The following is a 22,910-nucleotide window of genomic DNA, read 5'->3' as shown; positions in this document are numbered from 1 at the left end:
AGACGGCAGGAGACAAATTAGGACTGACACACTGATGTGCTGATTGTGCTGACTGATGCTGATGATGTGAAGTGATAGAGAAGTGGGTTTCAGAGTCAAAGCTGCAGGGGAATTGTTAATGCTGAGGCTGCAAAAGAAAGGAGAAGAAATGTTCAGAGCGAGCAGCGGAAGTAGTGTGGAAAAAAAAGGAGAAGGAGGAAGTTACCAAATATAGACATCCTCTTGTTCTCCTTCAGCAGTGTTTATTAATCGCTCCCTTGTCAAAACATGTTTACACATTGCCCTGTAGGAAGCTCAATACTATAGGTGCTCTGATATATAGTCATCCGTCTTTTTACTTTTATTCGAACAGTGTTTTTCTGAAGCGCTCTCCATCTCTCAAGGGCAGAGAAAGGTTGGAAGGAGAGGGTCTCTAGCTTTAATAGAGGTGACGAGGGCAAGGCCATGATGTAGTAGGAGTGAAAAAGCAGGAGGTACTTTTAGCAAGGTACACACACAATCACACACACACACACAAACAAATCCACTCACAAAGCCAGTTAGCCTTGCTTCAACCGAAACAAGACTGCAACAATATTAGACTTTTTTTTCTTACTGAAATTGAATTTTTTTTTTGTTGTTCTTGATTAAGAATGATTTTGGGAAATGTTCAGTATCATCTTGTTGTTTAGCCTCTTATTGAGTCTCGTGGAGGAGGTCAAACTGAGCCTGGGTGCTCTTCAGTGGCCATGTCACTGTCAGACGACTTAAGTGCCAGTTATACCATTTTCCCTAGTTTCCTTGTTTAGTCTGTCAGTAAGCATGTTCCATGTTTTGTATCTGGGAAAGAAACAATAATTATATATGATATATTGGCTTATTTGTTATTTATTTTTACTGTAAACAAAAGAAAAAAGATGTTCTTGAAAGATGCATCATAAAGAAAGAATAAATTCATACCTGTTTTAACAAAAATTTTTCCATGTGGGCGTTTCAATCTATGTCTTGGCTCCTAACTAGCCAAACACCCAAAGCAATCAAAGCACATATACACACCTACCCACACATACATGTGGACACACAGACACAGTTGCCATTGTGTAAGTCCTCCAGGCAGTTGTCCAGCCTTCTCAACTACGAGCTATTCAGCTAAGAAAGGCAGAGAACAGGAAGAGTGGAGATGAAAACAGAGCACGAGCAGTATAAACTTCATCAGTATTCACCAGCATCTCAGGCGCCGGCACACAACACTGTTGCAAGATGCTGACATCAAACAAGGCAAAGCAACAGCAATAACAGTAATTAAATAATAATGATTATTAGATTGAGCCTTGCCTGCAGAAATAAGGTTAGTGTGAAAAAAAATTGTGAAACACTAACACAGCATCAGCTGCGCTATTAATAAATTCAATGTGGTGCTGAGCATGAGCCGTTGTTTCTGACATTATCCTAACACCTGTACTCCAAAGTGCTGTGGACACATGATCACGTCCTCTTACATGTAACGTGAACTGGCAATGAGTTGAAGGATAGGTTTCATTTATTTATTTCAGTATAATACTCACATGTTCATTGAAGGAGTTACAAGTTGCTGTAATTGTTCTCCCTGTCATGTCAAAGCATCAAACTGTTGTTGATATAGTTATGAGAGGATTCTTCTTTACCTGAAAAGGGGAAACTTTAGCTCACTAGTGGCTCTACAGGAAAAGTTAGGGGATCACCAAAGTCATTAGGATTCATCCTCTGGGGACTGTGAACAATCCTTTCAGTAGTTAGAGGACCAGCTCTAGAAAGAAAAGAGACGATCTCTAGAGCCAAACTGCTAACACGGCTAAAAGCTCAGCAGTTAAGTCTTATTTCCAGAAACAACATTCAGGTTCCTTTTTTTGGAGAACAGAAAACAAAGCTTTGATTTTTAAAAACAATTTGTTTTAGGTGCCAAAACAATAAAAAACAGGGATACATGCAACTCACTGGAGTTGCACGTATCCTCCGACACAGCCCTATTCAAGCCAAATTTTGCCAAAAAAATGGAGGTCATTAACAGCTGTGTCAGCTGTTCTACAGCTAAATTATTTAGCTGGGCTGTTTTTGTCCATTTCAAATGACTGCTTATGTTGATAATGAGCTCATTTGTGGCTTTTAATAAGAAGCATTTGTTGCGGTCATTGGACCTTTGTGTCCTGCAGAGTTACTGGGCAGGCAGGTAAATACACGGACACTGTTATTTTGTGGGTAAAAGAAGATTTATACTTTGCTCATGCACAATTTAGTAGGGGAGGCATGAAGCTTCAATAGAAAAAAATCTTTCAACAATTTGTTTATACCAGACATCATTCTGTGCAAACAGAGAGCTGTTACATTCAGAAGTCCCAGACTCACACTGCAAACACACACACACACACACACACACACACACACACACACACACACACACACACACACACACACACATAGAGATCACAATCTGTGGCACAGAGCTCACTCAGTGGAATCACAGCTTGCCATGCCTATATAAGGATGAAACAAGCACATCAGACAGCTCATCCTTCACGTTCTCATTGGTCTCCAAGCTTTTCTGTGGCAGAAAAATTCCATGACGCACCTTCTTCGTAGAGAACATGTAAACTGCGTGGGTCCGATTGGACGACGTCCATGTCACTCAACCACCAGACACAATAGGAATCACTGTGCATGAGGTTGGGAGGTAGGGCGTGAACATGCCTGTGGAAGCTGTGTGTTGAATAGATGAATATTAATGACTCCTAGTTTATTCATGTAAAGGGTAGGGGGTGGTTGGGGGTGGGGGGGGGACAGAGATGGGAGGAGGCTGGTTAGAGCGCGCTTGTTCAAGTGCGTCACTATCTTGTCACAACTTGCCTCCACCTGCTGGGCCCCCATCCCTCTCTCCTTCTCTCCCTCTCACTCACAGAAACACACACATTCGCAAACATGCAAACAATTTCTCACTTTCTCATGCACAGACGCAATTTGCCTGTTCTTTACGTTTTCCTGTTCTCAGTAGTTGAGTTTGTGCAATTTCTCGTCTAACGTCTCTTTCCCTTCTTGCCACCAGGTCTCTGTGCTTCAGCTTTCACACATTCCCTCTTTTTCTTACTCTTCCCTCTTCTTCTCACATCTCTTCACTTTTGTCTGTTCCCTTTTCTTTATCACATGTTAATGTCCACCATGAGCCAACAGGGTCCTCGGATTCATGGATCTTCTCTCACTCATTCATGAAGTTAAATAGAAATGTGTCACTTCTATTTTCCCATTTGTCTGTGCGTCACTAGCTCTGACTAAATTCTTTCTAAGCCCAGTTTTTGATTTCTTTTCAACCATGTTTTCATTTTTAGGTACTTAATTACTTTTAATTCACTTTGTCTGATTGAAATTGTTTCAAAAAAAAAAAAGTCCTTTGTACACACATCTTTTTCATTTTTTCCATGCTTAGAGATATGTGAATATGCCTTGAGATGAGAGGACTGGTTACATACTGTGTACAAGAACAAAGGGACACATGCAACGGGTGGATGTATTATGAGTAACATTATTATACCACTGCCAATAAACATGCATGAACATGTCAGAAAATAAGACCCTCTGTGTAAATACACTGATCAGCCACAACATTAAAACTAGCTGCCTGTTTTAATGTTGTGGCTGATTGGTGCAGATAGTGACTGTACGTATGTGTGTGTCTAACAGAAAGACTGGAAAAGGTGAAAAGCCACTGACGCCAATATGGGGTGAAAACAAAGCTCGCTGTTGACAGAATGAGATGAAAATGAGAATTTCTGTGAAAGAGAGGGACACAGAAAGATGGCAACAGAAGAGGTGTGACGTTTGAGTCATGTACTTGGATCTCTTCGCAGCCGAGAACATTTGGAAGGCTTAAGTGTGCACGCACACACACGTGCGAACTCACCCTCGTTGGCAGTGTTTGCCGTTGCTGGTACGCCTTGAGAGGGGCCCACTGGGAGACAGACGTTCCTCAACTCATCACACAAGTGGGATCCACGCACATGAATGCCTACACATGCACACACCTACAGGCATGCAAACAAAAGATATATTCTTACGTGCACTAGCGACACAGACTCACCACATTTTCTCAGCTAGGTGGCCCCAAAATACCTGCATGTTTTGACATAAACATTTGCATGTCAGTGTGTATTTTGTGTGTTTCTGAGGTGATGAATACGTCACAAACTCTTCTGTGATTCTGTTTCCCCCTTCAAATATATTTTTATAAAATTCCACCCGTTTACAGATGATGTACGCAAGACAAACACCTCACTCAGAGTACCAAACATACGCATATGCAAAGACTTACCAGCACAAACACACAGCAAACAGATGGACACACTCATATACAGTAGTCTCAGATGAATCCTGACATCGTCTGTCTGGTTGTCATTTAAAAGTGTGATGATAAAGAGAGAATAGAGCAGAGTAGAAAAAAATGTGAAGGAGAGAGGGCACAGACTAACTGAGTAGTAGAAAGGAGTGTGAAGGACTGGAAGCAAAATTAAAAGACAGAAGAGAAAGAAAACACTCAGCTGTCATTATGGCTTAAGACAGCAGTGGTCCTACATGCATGATTACATAAGAGGTATGTTACATCCCCTAGGGGAATAAGATAAGAGGACAATACAAAATTATTTATTTTTAGTTGTTGAAGTTGTGCCAAATAAATGAAACCAATTAAACAAAACCAGGCCTGACTGCCCCCTACCTCTGAAAACCAAATCCAAACAAAAGTCCTAGCTTCTCTAAAAAAGGTGACTTAATTAAAACCAATACATTTTCATTCAAATTTGCATATTGCATTCACGTCATTATGACGCATTGCTCCGCCCTACACACACGCTTTTCTGAGTAAAACAAAAGTATTGATATTGGTATTGGTATCAGTAGTACTGGCCCTGTATTTACTTAGTATGGGATCATAGATTTTGCAGTATGGCACACTCCTATTAGTTTCTATGTTTTGTTTCGTAATACATGGCCTGTGATATTATGGTCTGGCTCAATTATCACTGGCCAATCATTAGCCAATCAGAGATGACGACCCACCTGGTTGTTAGAGGAGTGGGACTTAAAAGGCGCAGGTGCAGGCCGGGACGCCGCTAGAAACAGGTGGACAGGGAGACGCTGGTTGTGAGTTTGTTTAAAACTGTGAACTACTGTTGTTCATCAGGTGAAGACCCAGGACTTTGAGTCAAAGTATAACCTGATAAAACCGGACGCTGAGCCGTGTTTTGGAGCTGGTTTCAGCTCGTGGTTCAGCTAAACCACCACGAATTACACCGAGTCCGCCATTACCGCGCCGGTTTGGAGGAGAGGAGAGCGCGTGTGCGCGGAACACAGACTTCCACCGAGTTTCTGAGTGAGTATGAAGACAGTGTGAGCACACTAAGGGAAACAGACCAGGTGTATCAGACCAGGTATATCAGCCCAGATGTATCAGCCTGTGAATCTCCGTATTTCAGATGCTGCAACAGAGGCCTTTCCACCATGTGAGCCACAGACGCCACTTTGTGCTCACGCCCGCGCACACAGCCTCAGTGCAAGTGTCTCCATCGCACCGCTCACCTTGGACAGGCGGTTTGGAAACGGCTTTCTGGATTTTCTACGAAAAGTGAGTACATACAACATTTCAGTCCACGATTTCAGAGTCACAGTTTACGGTGCCATGTTGCGCTGGTGCCACCTGGGGTTATGTTTTAACGTGGAGCTCACCTGGTTCTGTAGTAAATATTTCTTAAGTCTCTGTGGTTTGACATATTTAAATTCTGGACCGTGATGTGGTAAGATAAAGGCTGAATATGACACGCGGGACAGCGCAGCCGCACAGAGATAATTAGGCCTCAGCGGCCTCCTCCGTTCACGTTCGTAAACCCTAAGTTCACCTCCCTCGTGCTCAGGTTATCAGGGGTATGTGGAGAGAGAGAGAGAGAGAGAGAGAGAGAGAGAGAGAGAGAGAGAGAGAGTTTTTACCCACATAAACATTTATTAGTTATATTAGAGTCCAGAACTGCAGGTCAGTGCGCGCGGACTGTGGCTGTCTGGAGCGCACCTGCTTCTTTGGCTCACAGGTGCAGCAGCGGCCTGGGTGAAGGTGAACCTGAGGGCGGTGGTTCGCTCTGAGTGAAGCTCGCACGGTAAAATACCGTCATCAGTTTGATCAGTGTTGATTTTCCGTTTTACTCGTTGAGCAGAATTTAATGAATAAACAATATTTAAAGATTGCGAAACGCTGCTCAGTGAAGAGAACGTGCTGCTGATCTCTAAACCACCTGCAGTCAGTCTGAAAATCTTCATCTTTCAGCTGCACCACAGTCATCCTCACTCACACATCACAGTCTCCAATATGATCAATAACTATAACAGGAATGTTCCATAAGCTCAATCACAGCAGGAGAAATTATAATTCCCTGATCAGTGTGAGGTGTGTGTGTATAAAGCTTCACACAGATGGATTTATATTCAGTGAACTGATGTCCGCAGAGTGTGAGTGTTGGACAGGATCAGTCCACTCTGTGTCTTCACAGGTGAACTGGCTCTGACCTGCAGACTCAGACTGAGCTGTTTCTTCTTCCTCTTCTTCTTTCAGGTCCATAAACAGATCAGCATGAGAAGAAATCAACTAATTGTAAGTGAAGTTTTTATTCTGCTACTGGTGTGTGTGTGTGTGTGTGTGTGTCTCTTACGCACACACACGCACACACGCACACACGCACACATACACACATACACACACACACACACACACACACACACACACACACACACACACACACACACACACACACGGCCACTGTGCCAATCTGTCTCACCCTCTTTTCTTTCTGTCTCACATGCCACCATGCCATAATTATTTGTCCGCCCGACCGTTTGCCCGTCTGTCACTCTCTCTCCCTTGCACACTCACTTGCACTCTAACCCTAACCCTAACCCTTTCAGCATTGTAGCATCGATTTTGACAACGCTGGATGAAGAGGCTATACAAGGTATAAGTTTCAGTTCTTTGATGCTGGGATGTCTGGCCGCCGTGCCATAACTTTTCCTCCTACAGAATTTGTTCCTGTCCATCCAGTATGGCTGCCATCGGCTGTCTCTCTCTCTGTCGGTCGGGCGGTTGTTTGTTTGATTATTGTTTGTTTGATGATTGTTTATTTGATTATTGTTTGCTCGTCGATTTTGACTACGTTGGATGAAGAGGCTATACGAGGTATGCGACTTTCACTTTTTTGATGCTGGGATGTCTGGCCGCCGTGCCATAACTTTTCCTCCTACAGAATTTGTTCCTGTCCATCCTTCCAACCCGGCTGCTGTCCGTCCGTCTTCAATAGGTATGTGGTGTTTGCTCAGCCACCGTGCCATCACTTTACCTTGTCTCGGCTGCTGTGCCAGTCTCTATCCTTCTGTCTCTCTCTGTCTCACATACACACAGACTCACACTCACACCTCTGTCTCTATCCCTCCCTCTAAGCAGCCTGCTGATCTGGGGGCCCAGCATTGGGGCTGTTTAGGGCATGTTGCTCTCTGTATAATATGGTCGATTTTGGCCCCTCTCCATTAGCTTTATGTGGGCTGATTTGGGAACCCTGTGTTGGGTGTGATTTTGCGCCCCCCCCAAAAATGACAAAATGCTTCAAATACGATAAATTAACTTGAACTTGTGACCATAGTCAAAAGTGTGGAAGGACAAATAACACAGGCAGCTGTTTAAAAGAAAAAGGAAAAATAATCAGGCATTTTGATAAGTCAGACCTTCCTTTCAATTTTAGTTTAATGAGAATGAAAGAAATTTTTAGTTTTTATTTGTTTATTTAATTTTTCTTTTTTTTATGTCTCCACATGCGCTTCCCTGTAAATTCTTTCAATCTGTTGATTAACCTTGTTATTTCCTGGTGATAACTTCTCTAAGATCATCATTACTGATTAGGACCAAGACTTTGCTAATGACTTACCTGTATTTTGACTGGTCTAATTGGAATTATTGATAGAACATTGCTATTCTGATCTTGTTGTAAATGTGTTTCTGATTTTGGCTTTCTCAAGCAATTTTTCAGCCCATGGATGATGTTTTCTGAATGCATTTAAAATCTGTATTGGCATCTGAGATACATTGGTGATCACTTTTTTTTTCTTTTTCTAATAGTATTCAGCCTGTGTCCTGATCATAGTTTCACTGCTGTCCATCATCACCACCCAAATTTTGATAGAAGCTTTATTGTACAGGCAGGGTGAGTTGGACTTTGAGCTCAAACACTGACTCGTCTCGCTCTGCCAAGTTTCGTTTCAAGGGGAGACTGGAGTAGGACCTGTCTGGGTTGAAGTAGGTGCAGTGAGGAAAAGTTTAGCAATCGTTAGGTTTTTTTGGCATCGGCACAAAGGGAGGCCTCCCGACAGGGGAATCTTTCCCACCCCTGTGAAGCGCTACGCACGGTAAATCGTGGACAAGATTCACTGCAGTATCAAACGATATGGAGTTATTTGTGTCACGCTTAAGTGTAGGTGGGTTCGTACCTTTTTTTTTCTTCTTCTTCTTCTTTTTTTTTTTTTTTTTTAATTGCGTGGTGGGCAGGGTAAGTGAAGGAAGCCTGGCAGAGAGACGACTCATAGCTCAGACTGTAAAGATGCACCCAGTTTGGGTATATTTGCTTCATTTTCCATCTCGTGGTGATGATGAACGCAGTGACCACTGTGAAAACCTAATAGATGTGTTAAGTCTACCAGGTTGAACAATAATGATATTTTGCTCCTACTGAGCTATGTGCTCTTGACATATGTAAAATGAGACATTGTCATGGGCTGAATTGAAGAGAATGTCTTAAGGACAACAGGTTTTGTCTTGAAGTAGAACTGCTAATCTTTATAAACAAATGTGAACAGAGTGGCAGCCATTTCAGAAGGCAAACCTGAAAAGATGTTTACGGATGGTAGAGAAACCTTTCACTATGTTTTAGAAACCATGTCAAAGACGCTAGAGGGTAAGACACAGTCAAGGCCTCGTTCCAGTGCTTGAAGGAACAGAGTGAGGAAGACATGTTGAAGTTTGGACACACCATAAGTTCTGCTTAAATTATTGTGTAGCTGCTGTAGTTCGATTATGAGTGAACTGAGGCTTTATTCTGTGGCTGAACCTCCAGTGATGGTGTTCCTCTCTTTATCCATGCTGTTTACTTTTACATTGTCTGTTGCACACATTTCTCCCAAATTGTCAGTTTTCTGTCCTTTAGCACCTTTTCATATACTTGTTATTTATTTTAGTTTAGCTTTACATATTTATGTGTATGGGGTTTTTTTATTTTGTTTTCGTAGTTATTATTTTTCTTAAATTTCTTTCTTTGTCATTGTGAATTTATTTAACTTTGTCAGTTGGATGAAGAAAACCTTGTACTCTGTAGTGCTTGCTCATTTGGACTTTTCTGTCTCTGAGCCCAAGACATGGAGCTGTCAGCCTGTTGATAAGATTATTCTGCAAAAGTCTTCTCAGACTGTCTCCATGTACGTCAGGACATTGGACTTGCTAATTACTGCTGAGACTCTGTGGAAGGGTTTGCAACGATCACAAGACCATGGCGGAACATTCTGAGGCGGAGTTCCACAGGCAATACAGAACTGGAATGTGATGAAGTTTTGAGTTAATGTACTGATTGATAGATGACTTTGGAGACTCCCAGCAGACTTTCCACCCTGCAGGGATGGATGCACTGGACTGTTCCACCACAGTCTCTGAAAGTAGCAGACACCAGAGTCAGGGGAAATTAGTCAGAAGAAGTGAGAGAGCGGCAACCAAAGGTAAGATCTGAGGTCATGTTGAAGGTTTGCTTTAGTCTGTTTGCTTTTTACTTATTGCTAATGATTGTTTTTTTTTTTCTCTGAGTCATATGTCCAACCTTAAGGAAGGCTGGAGGGGGAATGTGGCCTGACCTGATCCACCCATACCTGGACATCGCCTAGATCTCCTCTCCTCACCTCACCTCTGAAGGACTGTTGCAGCCAACATCACACAAGTTTGCAAGCTGCTCTTCAAACTACAGGACACGAGCAGAAAGTGAGTCTGCTGCATCTAGGAGGTGGATGGACTGATTTTCGGCGTAGTGAAGCTCAAGTGCTGATTAAATACAGATTGTGACCATTTATTAACTCTGTTAGAGCCAAAGTTTTACCAGCTCTTCACTTTTGATGACTCAAAAGGAGACAGTCTTGCTTTAGTCTGTTTGCTTTTTACTTATTGCTAATGATTGTTTTTTTTCTCCATCTGTTCAAGTCATATGTCCAACCTTAAGGAAGGCTGGAAGGGGAATGTTGTGGCCTGACCTGATCCACCAAGGCCTGGACACCGCCTAGATCTCCGGACCTCACCTCTGAAGGACTGTTGTAGCCCACATCACACAAGTCTGCAAGCTGCTCTTCAAACTACAGGACACAACCAGGAAGTGAGTCTGCTGCATCTACGAGGTGGATGGGCTGATTTTCGGCGTAGTGAAGCTCAAGTGCTGATTAAATACAGACTGTGACCATTTATTAACTCTGTTGTTGGAACAGAAGTTTTACTAGTGCTTCACTTGTGATGCCTGAAGCTCATAGATCACGTGTTGTGAATGAATTTTCCAGCTGTTTTTGTTTTTTTTGTGATATTCAGAAACAAACACAATCTTCTTTCTATGTGTGTCAGAATCAGAGAAACTTTAGTAATCCCTGGAGGGAAATTCTTGAGTTACAGTCAAACTCCCAATAGAAAATGCAACATAGTGTGCAGAAGAGTTGACAGACAGGAGTAAGATATAAACATTTTTTTTTAGATAAATTATAAATAACAAATAGAATTAAAAAAGAACTATAATACCCACCCCTTAGAATATACATATTCCCCAATATGAGAAAAAAAATAAACACGTCTTCATATTTATATTTACATCAGAGGTCTACTGTTTATAGAAGTGATTACTGTTGAGGTAAAAAGGTAGAGTGTGAGCAAGGAGACTGATGACTGGTTTAAATGGAATTATTGATAGAACATTGCTGTTTTGATCTGATGAATTGGTCGTAAATGTGTTTCTGATTTTGGCTTTCTCAAACAGTTATTCAGTCCATGGATGATGTTTTATGAATGGATTTAAAATCTGTATTGGCATCTGAGATACATTTGTGACCACATTTCTTGATATTGAATAAAATCATTGATCAGTAAATGGTGGAGGTACACAGGCAGATCTTATGTAGATCGATTGGGGATCCTCCAAAATAAGAGTTGCTTTTTAATAGTATTCAGCCTGTGTCCTGATCATAGTTTCACTGCTGTCCATCATCACCACCCAAATTTTGACAGAAGCTTTATTGTACAGGCAGGGTGAGTTGGACTTTGAGGTCAAACACTGACTCGTCTCGCTCTGCCAAGTTTCATTCTAAGGGGAGACTGGAGTAGGACCTTTCTGGGTTGAAGTAGGTGCGGTGAGGAAAAGATTTGCGATTCTTACGTTTTTTTTGGCGTCGGCACAAAGGGAGGCCTCCCGACAGGGGAATCTTTCCCACCCCTGTAAAGCGCTACGCACGGTAAATCGTGGACAAGATTCACTGCAGTCGTGGGGTTATTTGGGTCAGGCTTTAGTGTAGGTGGGTTCATACCTTTTTTTTTTTTTGCATGGTGGACAGGGTAAGTGAAGGAAGCCTGGCAGAGAGATGACTCAGATAGCTCAGATGACTGTAAAGATGCACCCAGTTTGGGTATATTTGCTTCATTTTCCATCTCGTGGTGATGATGAACGCAGTGACCACTGTGAAAACCTAATAGATGTGTCAAGTTTATCAGGTTGAACAATAATGGTTAATTTGCTCCTACTGAGCTATGTGCTATTGACATACTTGAAATGAGACATTGTCATGGGCTGAATTGAAGAGAAGGTCTTAAGGAACCTGAACAGAGTGACAGCCATTTCAGAAGGCAAACCTGAAAGGATGTTTACAGATGGTAGAGAAACCTTTCACTATGTTTTAGAAACCACGTCAAAGACACTAGAGGGGAAGACACAGTTAAGGCCTCGTTTCAGTGCTTGAAGGAACAGAGTGAGGAAGACATGTTGAAGTTTGGACACACCATAAGTTCTGCTTAAATGATTCTGTAGCTTGATTATGAGTGAACTGAGGCTTTATTCTGTGGCTGAACCTCCAGTGATGGTGTTCCTCCCTTTATCCATGCTGTTTACTTTTACATTCTGTTGCACACATTTTTCCCAAATTTTCAGTTCTCTGTCTTTTAGCACCTTTTTCATATACTTGTCATGTTATTTATTTTAGTTTGACTTTACATATTTATATTTAAGTTTTTTTCTTTTGTTTTCATAGTTATCCTTTTTCTTAACTTTTTTGTTATTGTGAATGTATTCAACTTTGTAACTTGGATGGAGAAGACCTTGTACTCTGTAGTGCTTGATCATTTCTTTTGTCTTTTTTTTAATTTCTTACTTTACATTTGGACTTTTCTGTCTCTGAGCCCAAGACATGGAGCTGTCAACCTGTTGATGTGATTATTCTGCAAAAGGTGTAAAGTGCAGTAGGAGACAATAGTATCTTCTCAGACTGTCTCCATGTACGTCAGGACATTGGACTTGCTAATTGCTGCTGAGACTCTGTGGAAGGGTTTGCAACGATCACAAGACCACGGCGGAACATTCTGAGGCGGAGTTCCACAGGCGATACAGAACTGGAATGTGATTAAGTTTTGAGTTAATGTACTGATGGATAGATGACTTTGGAGACTTCCAGCAGACTTTCCACCCTGCAGGGATGGATGCACTGGACTGTTCCACCACAGTCTCTGAAAGTAGCAGACACCAGAGTCAGGGGAAATTAGTCAGAGGAAGTGAGAGAGCGGCAACCAAAGGTAAGATCTGAGGTCATGTTGAAGGTTTGCTTTAGTCTGTTTGCTTTTTACTTATTGCTAATGATTGTTTTTTTTCTCTGACTCATATGTCCAACCTTAAGGAAGGCTGGAGGGGGAATGTTGTGGCCTGACCTGATCCACCAAGGCCTGAACACTGCCTTGATCTCTCGACCTCACCTCTAAAGGACTGTTGCAGCCCACATCACACAAGTCTGCAAGATGCTCTTCAAAATACAGGACACAACCAGGAAGTGAGTCTGCTGCATCTAGGAGGTGGATGGACTGATTTTCTGCCTACTGAAGCTCAAGTGCTGATTAAAGACTGTGACCATTTATTAACTCTGTTGTTGGAACAGAAGTTTTACCAGCTCTTCACTTGTGATGCCTCAAGAGGACACAGTCTCAGGAAAGTGCAAACAAAACACAGCTGATTCTGTGATGTTGGCTTTCTCAAGCAGTTATTCAGCCCATGGATGATGTTGCATTTAATGCATTTAAAATCTGTATTGGTATCTGAGATACATTTGTGATCAATTTTTTTGATATTGAGTAAAATTGTTGTTAGATCAGGTACACGGGCAGGTCTGATGTAGATTGATTGGGGATCCTCCAAAGTTTGTTTTTTTTAATAGTATTCAGCCTGTGTCCTGAGCATAGTTGCACTGCTGTCCATCATCACCACCCAAAGTTTGATAAAAGCTTTGTTGTACAGGGAGGGTGAGTTGGACTTTGAGACACACTGGCTTGTCTCGCTCTGCCAAGTTTCGTTCCAAAGGGAGACTGGGTTGACGTAGGTGCGGCGAGGAAACGTTTTGCGAGTCTTACATTTTTTGGCGTCGGCACATAGGGAGGCCTCCCAACAGGGGAATCTTTCCCACCCCTGTAAAGCACTACGTGCGGTCAATCGCGATAAGATTCACTGCAGTATCAAGCAACGTGGGGTTATTTGAGTCAGGTTTAAGTGTCGGTGGGTTCGTACCTTTTTTTTTTTTTTATTGCATGGTGGACAGGGTAAGTGAAGGAAGCCTGGCAGAGAGACGACTCAGATAGCTCAGATGACTGTAAAGATGCACCCAGTTTGGGTATATTTGCTTCATTTTCCATCTAGTGGTGATGATGAACGCAGTGACATGTCAAGTTTACCAGGTTGAACAATAATGATTAATTTGCTCCTATTGAGCTACGTTCTATTGACATACTTGAAGTTGAACACCTGAATCCAAACCCTGGATAAACTGTCTGAACATGTGCTGTATCTGTGTTTTTTAAAAGAAATGGTATCTTCAAAAAAAAAAATTACAGGTTGAAGTCAAAGGATTTCTTTGTCCCTTTACTTGTATGTTTCTCATTTAATTTTGTCACTTGGATGAAGAAAATCTTGTACTTTATAGTGTCTAATTCTTTGTATTTGTCTTTTTTAGTGCTCACATTTTGGCAGTAATTTGGTGTCATTAACAGGATTCAGTTAGCCAGAACTTCTCCATTATATAGTGAATAAGATCAAACTGAGTCAATTCATATGACATAAGATGTGATACTAATATGATTTAGTGTTGTTGTAAGTAGTTATTGTTCATTCAGACTGTTGCTGACTCTGTCTTAAAACTGTATTTTTACCAAGTGTGTGATTTTGAATTGAATTGAATTGAATGAATTTCAAATCTGTATTGGCATCTGAATTATGTTTATGTTTAACAGAAGAAACCATAGCAAATTATTGTTTTAACTTTAGGTTCTTATGATATGGGATATTCTACTGTTTCCAAGGTTACCATTTTCAGTTTGTACTGTGAGGTCGGTATTAGCTGTAATTTTGCTCTCTCCTCATTGTTAGCGGACGCTCTGTGCCACCTCCAGTCTCTGGTTAGTCTGTGTTGAACTGCAATAAGTATGTTCATGATATAACTGAATGTTATGTAATTAGAGACCCAAAGTAATTTGTTCATATTTTATTGAATTTTATTTAAATGACACAGACAGACACACACTACTATTGACATTTCCCATCCTTTATCCTCCCTAACTCCTCTTAAGATCTCCTACTCATTGTTATCCATCTTTTCCTCCTTTTCCTAACCCCGCTGTGCCCCCTTCCCATCTATCTATCCTTTCTGTATCCTTACTCTACCCTCCCTTCCTTCTTTCCTTCCTACAGTGATTTTCCATACTAGCCCATTTTTATCATTCCTCCCCTTTGTGAATCGGACCCTTTTCTAGCCGTCCTATGCTCCTTCTTTTCTTCTTCTCCCACTCTCTCTTTTATCATTCTTTCATTTACAAAGGTCATGAATATATTTTGATTTCTGCTTTACAGTAATAGTACAGACAATGATTGGGACAGCACACCGCACCACTCTGGCGGTTTCCCACAGGGGAATTGTCTAGTTAATTTAGTCTTATTCTTTCTGTCTGTTCCTGTTCTTATATTCTTTTGCACTGTGTAAAGCACTTTGAATTTCATGTAAATGAAATGTTCTGTATAAACAAGTTTGCCTTGTCTTACCGTGGAATGTCTTTGTCCACACTTATAACAGAGACAGGGGGAAGAAGTGCGACCCATCTGTGTTGTGGTCATACATGATTCAAATTTCTAAATCTTCTTATCTGAGTCTGTTTGACAGCAAACAAGCACATTTCACAGAGCGTGGAAGGAAATGACTCCAGAGTCATTTCCAGTGTGTGCGGAGCACTGGACACTCTGCTGAGTCTTGAATAAGGATAAAAAATCTTTCAGCATTGGCACCGGTACTGTCATTAAGTGTGCACTAACATGCACATAGAATACAGTCACCCAGCCTTTTATTAGGAACACCCCTACACTTGCTTCTTCATGCAATCATCCAATCAGCCAATGATGTGGCAGCTTCAGTTAATGCTCACATCAAACACCAGAATGAGAAAATGGGATCTGAGTGACTTTGACTGTGAACTGATTGTTGGTTTGAGTGTTTGTGAAACTGCTGATTTCCTGGGATTTTCACTCTCAACACTTTGTAGAGTTTAACTGTGAATGTAGTCAAAAGCAAAAAGCATCCAGTGAGCAACAGCTCAGAGGAGGTGTGGCTCATGACGTCACCACATCATCTTCCTTTGATCCCCAGGCAACGGCTCTGGCGTCACTACAGCGGCAGCCAGATGATATAAATTAGAAGCCTTCCTTCACTGACTCAACATTTCTGAGAAGGAAGGGACAGCTCTGGTGGGGGTGAGTCGCCGGTTTCTCGGCTACCAACGTGTTTGCTGGAGGCATTCGGTTCATTTTGAGCGTCTGTGAGGTTCATATCCAGGAGAACTTAAATACAGACGTGACCCCCGGCCATCAGACGCTGTCCTCCTCTCTCTCTCCCTGAGAGAAAAAGAGAGAGTTTTTGCTCTCTCTTTCTCTCAGGGAGAGAGAGAGAGAAAGAGCTCCTCTCTCAGTGTTTTTCTCTCTCTCTCTCCCTGGGAGAGATAGAAAGAGTTTTGCTCTCTCTATCTCTCCCAGGGAGAGACAGAGAAAAACACTGAGAGAGAGAGTTTCTCTCTCTTTCTGTGTTTTCTCTCTGGGTCCTCGATCGTCTCTCTCTCAGGTAGAGAGCGCGAGTTGACGCCAGAGTTTCCCTTCTCTCTCCCTCGCTCCCTCGCTATCCAATAGATAGAAAGAGTTGCTCTGTCACTCTTTCTTTCTATTGGATAGAGAGGGAGCGAGAAGGAGAACATGGCCTTTTTCTCTCTTTCTCTGCTTCTCTCTATCTCAGTTTCTCTGCTGTTCTCTCTTTCTCTTCTTTCCACAGAAAGAGAGTTTTTTTCTCTCTCTTTCTGTGTGTGTGTGTGGGTTGGTGGTCCCACACACACACACAACACGCGCACTTTCAGGCCAGTGACATTTCTGAGGAGGAAGGGACAGCTCTGGTGGGGGTGAGTCGCCGGTGCCTCGGCTACCAACGTGTTTGCTGGAGGTGTCTGATGACCCCCGGCCATCAGACGCTGTCCTCCTCTCTCTCTCAGGTAGAGAGCGCGAGTTTCTATCCAATAGATAGAAAGAGAGTTTCTCTCTCTCTCTCTCTCTCTCTCTCTTTCTTTCTATTGGATAGAGAGGGAGCGAGAAGGAGAACATGGCCTTTTTCTTTCTTTCTCTGCTTCTCTCTATCTCAGTTTCTCTGTTCTCTCTTTCTCTTCTTTCCACAGCGAGAAAGAGAGAGTTTTTTTTCTCTCTCTCTTTCTCTCAGTTATTCTCTGTCTGAGAGAAAGAGAGAGTTTTCTCTCTCTCTTTCTGTGTGTGGGTGTGTCCCACACACACACACACGCACTTTGAGACCATTTTGACTTTGGACGGCGCTACATAAATAATAATAAATTGAATTGATGGTTTGAAAATAAAATTTCAAATGATTAAAATAAGAGTTATAATGATATCCTCCATGATCTCTGACCTTCATTTTCATACAGTAGTTCTATGAGTGTAACAAGAAAACATCTTCTTGAATCCACATCAGCAACTTGCCATTGAGGAAACATCAAAATTACAAATAGGTACGTTACAGGCCATGAATGAGGCAAAGTGGTAAATGCAGCTCCAAACATCACAATTGTAAGAATCCAGATGGGTAGAACTCTCTCTGAGAGAAAGAGCACTATGAGACCATTTTGATTTTGGAAGGCGTTATTATTATTATTAGTATTAGTATTAGTAATAATAATAATAATAATAATAATTGATGGTCTGAAAAAACTGGCATTAAAATAAGAGTTACAATGATATTCTCTATGATCTCTGCCCTTAATTTTCATAAATTAGTTCTTTAAGTGTAACTAGAAAACATCTTCAGCAACTTGCCATTAAGGAAACATTAAATTACTTAATTTTAATTCCTCATTCCTCTCCCCTCTGTGAATTGGACCCTTTTCTATCCGTCCTACACTCCCTCTCTTCTTCTCCCACCCTCTCTTTTATCATTCTTTCTTTTACAAAGGTCATGAATATATTTTGGTTTCTGCTTTACAGTAACAGTACAGACAATGTTTTTGTGTCTCAACAATTGAAGCATGTGTGAGCACAGTTGGGGCCACTTTGGAAACTGTGTACAAACCCATTTTACTTCTAGCCCAGTTGAGCCTGAAGTAAGGCCCAGTTAAATCTCTCTTCATGCCCATATGGGAACACACAGGTGGTGCCTACATGGGACTGACAGAACGGACCCACTTAAGCCACACCTAAAACCCAGTCAAAGCTCACTTCAAGCCCAGATGGGGACACACAGGTAGGGCTAACGTGGGTTTCATAGAAGTCACTGACTTGGGCCCCACCTAAAGCCCAATCACATCCTACTTCAAGATGCATAGGTGAGGCCTAAATAGGTGTCAGATAAATTGCCCAGTGGAGTCCCACTTCAAGCTTACATGGGCACACTTATGGGGCCTATATGAGTCTCCTTTAACTCACCCAATTGGGCCACACCTAAATCCCAGTCAGAACCCACTTCAAGCCCATATGGGAAAATACAGGCAGGGCCACCATGGAAACTGTGGACAAACCCACTTAGAACCCATACTGTAGCCCATTTGGGCCTCGCCTGAAGCACAGTCCAATTTTTATTGCCCAGTTGGGCCCCATTAAGGGTCCATTGTGATCCAACTTTGTGCCCATATGGGCAAACGTGGGGCCTAAATAGGTCTTCTGGGTCTTCTTTATTTGCAGCTCAAGTTTAACCCTTATGGGGCCCACATGGAAATGCTGGCTGGGATTCAACAAGGTAGTTATCACCTATTAAGCATTTCCTCCTTTCCTCCTTCTCTGTTTCACTGCAAAGGTCTCTTCACAGCTCACCTCACTCGTTTTTCATTATCACTTCATGCTGAACTCATAGTCAGTGAGCTCGTGGTGAACGTCATATGATTAGAATCAGCTCATTGAAATCTGAAGTCGTAGTTATTCTACCAGAAAATGTCATATTGTATCCTCAACAAGTAGTTGTACAGATCAGAGCTGTTTTAAAGTCCACTTCAAGTCTCCATAAGCAAACTGGAAACCGTAAAAAACAGCTCCACAGGTCATCTGGGCAAGCAGCTTATTGTGACCTGTAGTTACATTTTATTGTTGGGTGGCCTCTAATGGCTGCAGAAGGAGCAAAGGAGGAAGTCAGGTGACTTGTATATTGTTTGAAAGTGTGAGGACTGGGGAGGAGGTTGGGGTGGACCGACGAGCCAACAAAACACAGGACTTTGACACAAGAAACTGCTGTTTGTTTCCTGTTTGAAACCAATAGTTGTTGTCTCTTTTACCCTTGATCATTCCACAACCTTAACCCTGTTTATTATCGTAACCATGGCAATAAAAGTCGTCTAACCTTAAGAAACTACTTATTTTCACTCAAACCAGGATCTTTTTCTAAAGCTAACCAAATCATGATTATTCCACAACTTAAGTTGCGTGTTTGTTCTTTGTTGTTACCATGATGATGAAGGGTTATGAAGAGCTCTTTTGGGTTGGTAGGGACAAATCAACCATTATAATATACAGCCACCCAATGTATATATAGTACATATACACATACATATATCAGTTTCAGTGTCAGGTGTGGGTGTCATGGTGTGACTGTCAGCTTGGTGGTGACAGCAGTGATAGCACTCACATGAAACATGTTTACATTTTTTTTATTCAGTGGAAAGGTCCACATCATTTCCTTACTGAATATGAGTCTATTCTGCACTGTATTTATGTTTTTTTCATTTAATGTGAAAGAGATGACAGTGACGTAGCAACACACAAGGACAGTATTCATATTTTGATTTAAATGTTCTTAGGTCCTGATTGGTTCATGGAAATTTACTAAGCTCTTCTCCACTTCAAACCAGTGAGATGAACAAAGATGGAAAAAAAAAAACTAACACAAAAATCTGCTCTGTGAAATTTTAGCAGAAGAATTCTGTGTTCATAGAAGACTCCACTGCTCATAGAAAGACACTAATGGAAAAATGTCTTTTCTGGTACTTTAAGCTAATACACCTCCGAGATCACCTGACCTCTGGATTGACCAGGACGCCTATCATGAGCTTCAAAACAACAAAAAAAAAAACGCTTGCTTGTCATAGCAGGCTAAACATGGATAGACAGCCTCACTTAAGAAATTCTGAAGGATGGAATTGAACTCTATAACCATTTTAGGATCTGGAGGAAGCAGTGGTTTGTCCCACAGTGTAAATCCACAGTAAATTCGTTTGGCTAATGTTACTAAATGCCAGAGGCCAAAAAGCTCAGAGAAAATATTTCTGGAAACTAGGGGGGTGGGCATGTCCGATCTCTCTATCTCATATAATCATGATACAGCACCAATAAATTAGTCCTCCCACTCCTCTGTGTCCTAATTTCCCTCGCTGCCTCACTGATTAAAACTGTCACAGACTAACTACATCACAAGCTTTAACCATAACCTCTCCATGAAGCCGGCCCTCTACGGATCACTGCCCCCTTCTTTCTTTCTGTCCTCCAGTCCACGTTTTTCAGCCTCACATGGATCCTCTCCACCTGCTCTCTCCTAATCACACCTCTCTCCTGTATCCTGCAGCACAGAATGAAACTTTATGTTCATCCCAACATCTTCCCACCTCTTTGTTTCTCTCTTTCTCTCCAACTCCTCCTCTTTTCTTCTCCTCCTCTGTCATCCATGGGTACGTTCTGTGCTGTTCTACTGGTGATGACTGTCCATATCACTGAGGTGTCAGTTATACTCATCTTTCTGTTGCACTGTTGTTTCTTCATTTTGTCTCTTCACATCTTTGTCATTCTGGATAGACTGTGTATGTGAATAGGTGCTGCTGAGTAGGTGTTTGAAACTATTTAGGTCCGGTAATGGCACAAACCAGTCTCGATCATGAAGACTTTGTAGTGTTCATACAGTCATGTTACTCCTCCCAGAATAACAATCTTAAGTATATTTTTTAATTTTAGCTCATAACTTTAAATATCCTGTTTATATGTGTCTGTATTGCCTCATTCATTTATATCTTGCCTTGCAGAGTAAGTTAACAAACCTTGGTGTCACAGTACTGTACTGTCAGACTCATGGGTGGGTGTGAGTACAGGGGAAACAAAGCACAAATATGACCACAATCAACCACAACCATCAGTGGGAGTAGTTTTACTCTCAGTCAGAGAGGGTAGTAAAACGGCTCTTCAGCCTGAGGTTGTTGCTCTTTAATGTTTTTTTGTGTAAAGCACTTTGAATGGCTTGAGGTTGAAGGTTGAGGTTATGCATTGCTCTTAATTCTCGCAGTGTCTGTTTCCTCTACTGTACAGTCAGGGGGACCTGGACCCTGGTCAGAGCTAATCAGTGTGAAGACACTGATTTGTCTCTACTACAGTAGAGTGTCTACTAAACAATGCATATACAGTTAACGTTCTGATTTTCAGCTTTAGTCTGAAGGTTAAGTTTTTCTTAAGATGGGTGGTTTTGCCTTTGCTCTCTGTTGCTAACAGAACACCCAAGAGTGAGGAGCACTAGAGGAGCCACTATAGAAAGCCACAGGTGGTCTCTGGTGCTGGCCAGAAATTAATGAGCAGTTTCTACTCTTTCTACTCTTATGACTCAAGTTTACACTGGTATGTACTGCCTCCAGGAAATAGCTGTATGGCAGCACTGTGGAGAAATGACAGCTGAATGAGGTAAATATAAACCTGAGTAAGGTCATCATTTTTTTACTGTTATATTTGGTTGCAAACACAAATGTCTACAACACATAAACATCAAAGCAAACACTTGCTATCAGCTAACATCATTTCTATCAGTAAAAATCCCCACTTTAACCAGTTTGATTTCTGTTATTTCTAATCCAATGCACTGGAGTGAAAATAATAAAAACATCACTGTGTATTAAATTCTCTACTTTCTGATTGCTATGTAGATAAATTGACGGTGACTAATGCTCACCAGGAAGCAGAAGAAACAGCAGCAAACACATCTTGACCTGAGGCATGGCGGGGGAACGAGGAAATGACAGACCAGTTCAGAGGCCTTCACACTGTAGCCCACTCAGCACAAACTGAACAGCTTGGTCCTCCCGGGGTTTCGACTCAGTGCAGCGCATCGTAACAAACATAACAAGGGCAGTTGTTTCTCCGCTGTGTAAGTGAGAGAACTGCTGCTACTCTGAAGAAGCTGTGTTCCTGGCATCGATCCAGTTCTCTTTTTTCCTTGCCAGTGAGAGCTGAGAAATTAGCATAAATGACTGAAGTCTTAAACGGCTGCAGAGTTCACTACCTCCTGAATTCCCCCGGGATGTGGCTTTGTTTAGAATTTGGTTTTGGAGTTTGATCAGACAGACACTTTAACAACAACCTTTTTTTCCCCTGTATTTTTGTATTGCTTCAGTTGTATTGTTTTAGCTAAATAAAATTCTTCCCGTTTTTACAGCCCAGCACATTAGAATAGCCTGGACCAGGAGGCTACTGCACCTATTTTTGAGTTTTGACAAACTGTTCTGAAACAGTTTAATCTTCTTTTTCAAAGGCGTGGGTTGCTTAGTCAGATTTTGTTCACATAAATTATGGTGTGTTTACATCCTCTGTGGGAAGGTTTTATGGATGGCAGTACACAATTTGCATGGTTCAAATTTTACTGCATAAAGAAAATGTGTCTCCTGTAACAGCTTTAGCTGTGGATGTCTTTTGAGTTCACTGAGTCACCAGCTAAATTAGGTTAAAAACAAACTCCTGCCACTGCAGTTCTAGGATAAACAAATGAGAAAAAATATCTAAATGTGTCTGGGGGATCACTAGTTATGGATGATCAAAGTGTGGCAAATCAGTCAGAGGCTTAAATGACATCACAGCCTGACAGGAAACTCTCCCGGCTCTGAGAAATCTTCAGTTAGCCTGACCTTGGAATCAATACACACACACGATGAAAAGCAGAAAATATTTTCTCTGGCAAGAACCAAAGGATGATGTAACGACTAACAGAAAACTCTTCGAATCCCAGGTGCTACCACTTCTATCAGTTAGATACCGCGGCTGCATGATGAAGCAGCCTGTTAGGGATGAGCCTTGAATGGTTAA

Source organism: Toxotes jaculatrix, chromosome 4, assembly GCF_017976425.1.
Source record: "Toxotes jaculatrix isolate fToxJac2 chromosome 4, fToxJac2.pri, whole genome shotgun sequence".
In the NCBI taxonomy this organism is placed as follows: Eukaryota; Metazoa; Chordata; class Actinopteri; family Toxotidae; genus Toxotes; species Toxotes jaculatrix.
The sequence above is the reverse complement of the archived record's forward strand: the minus strand, read 5'-3'. Positions refer to the sequence as shown.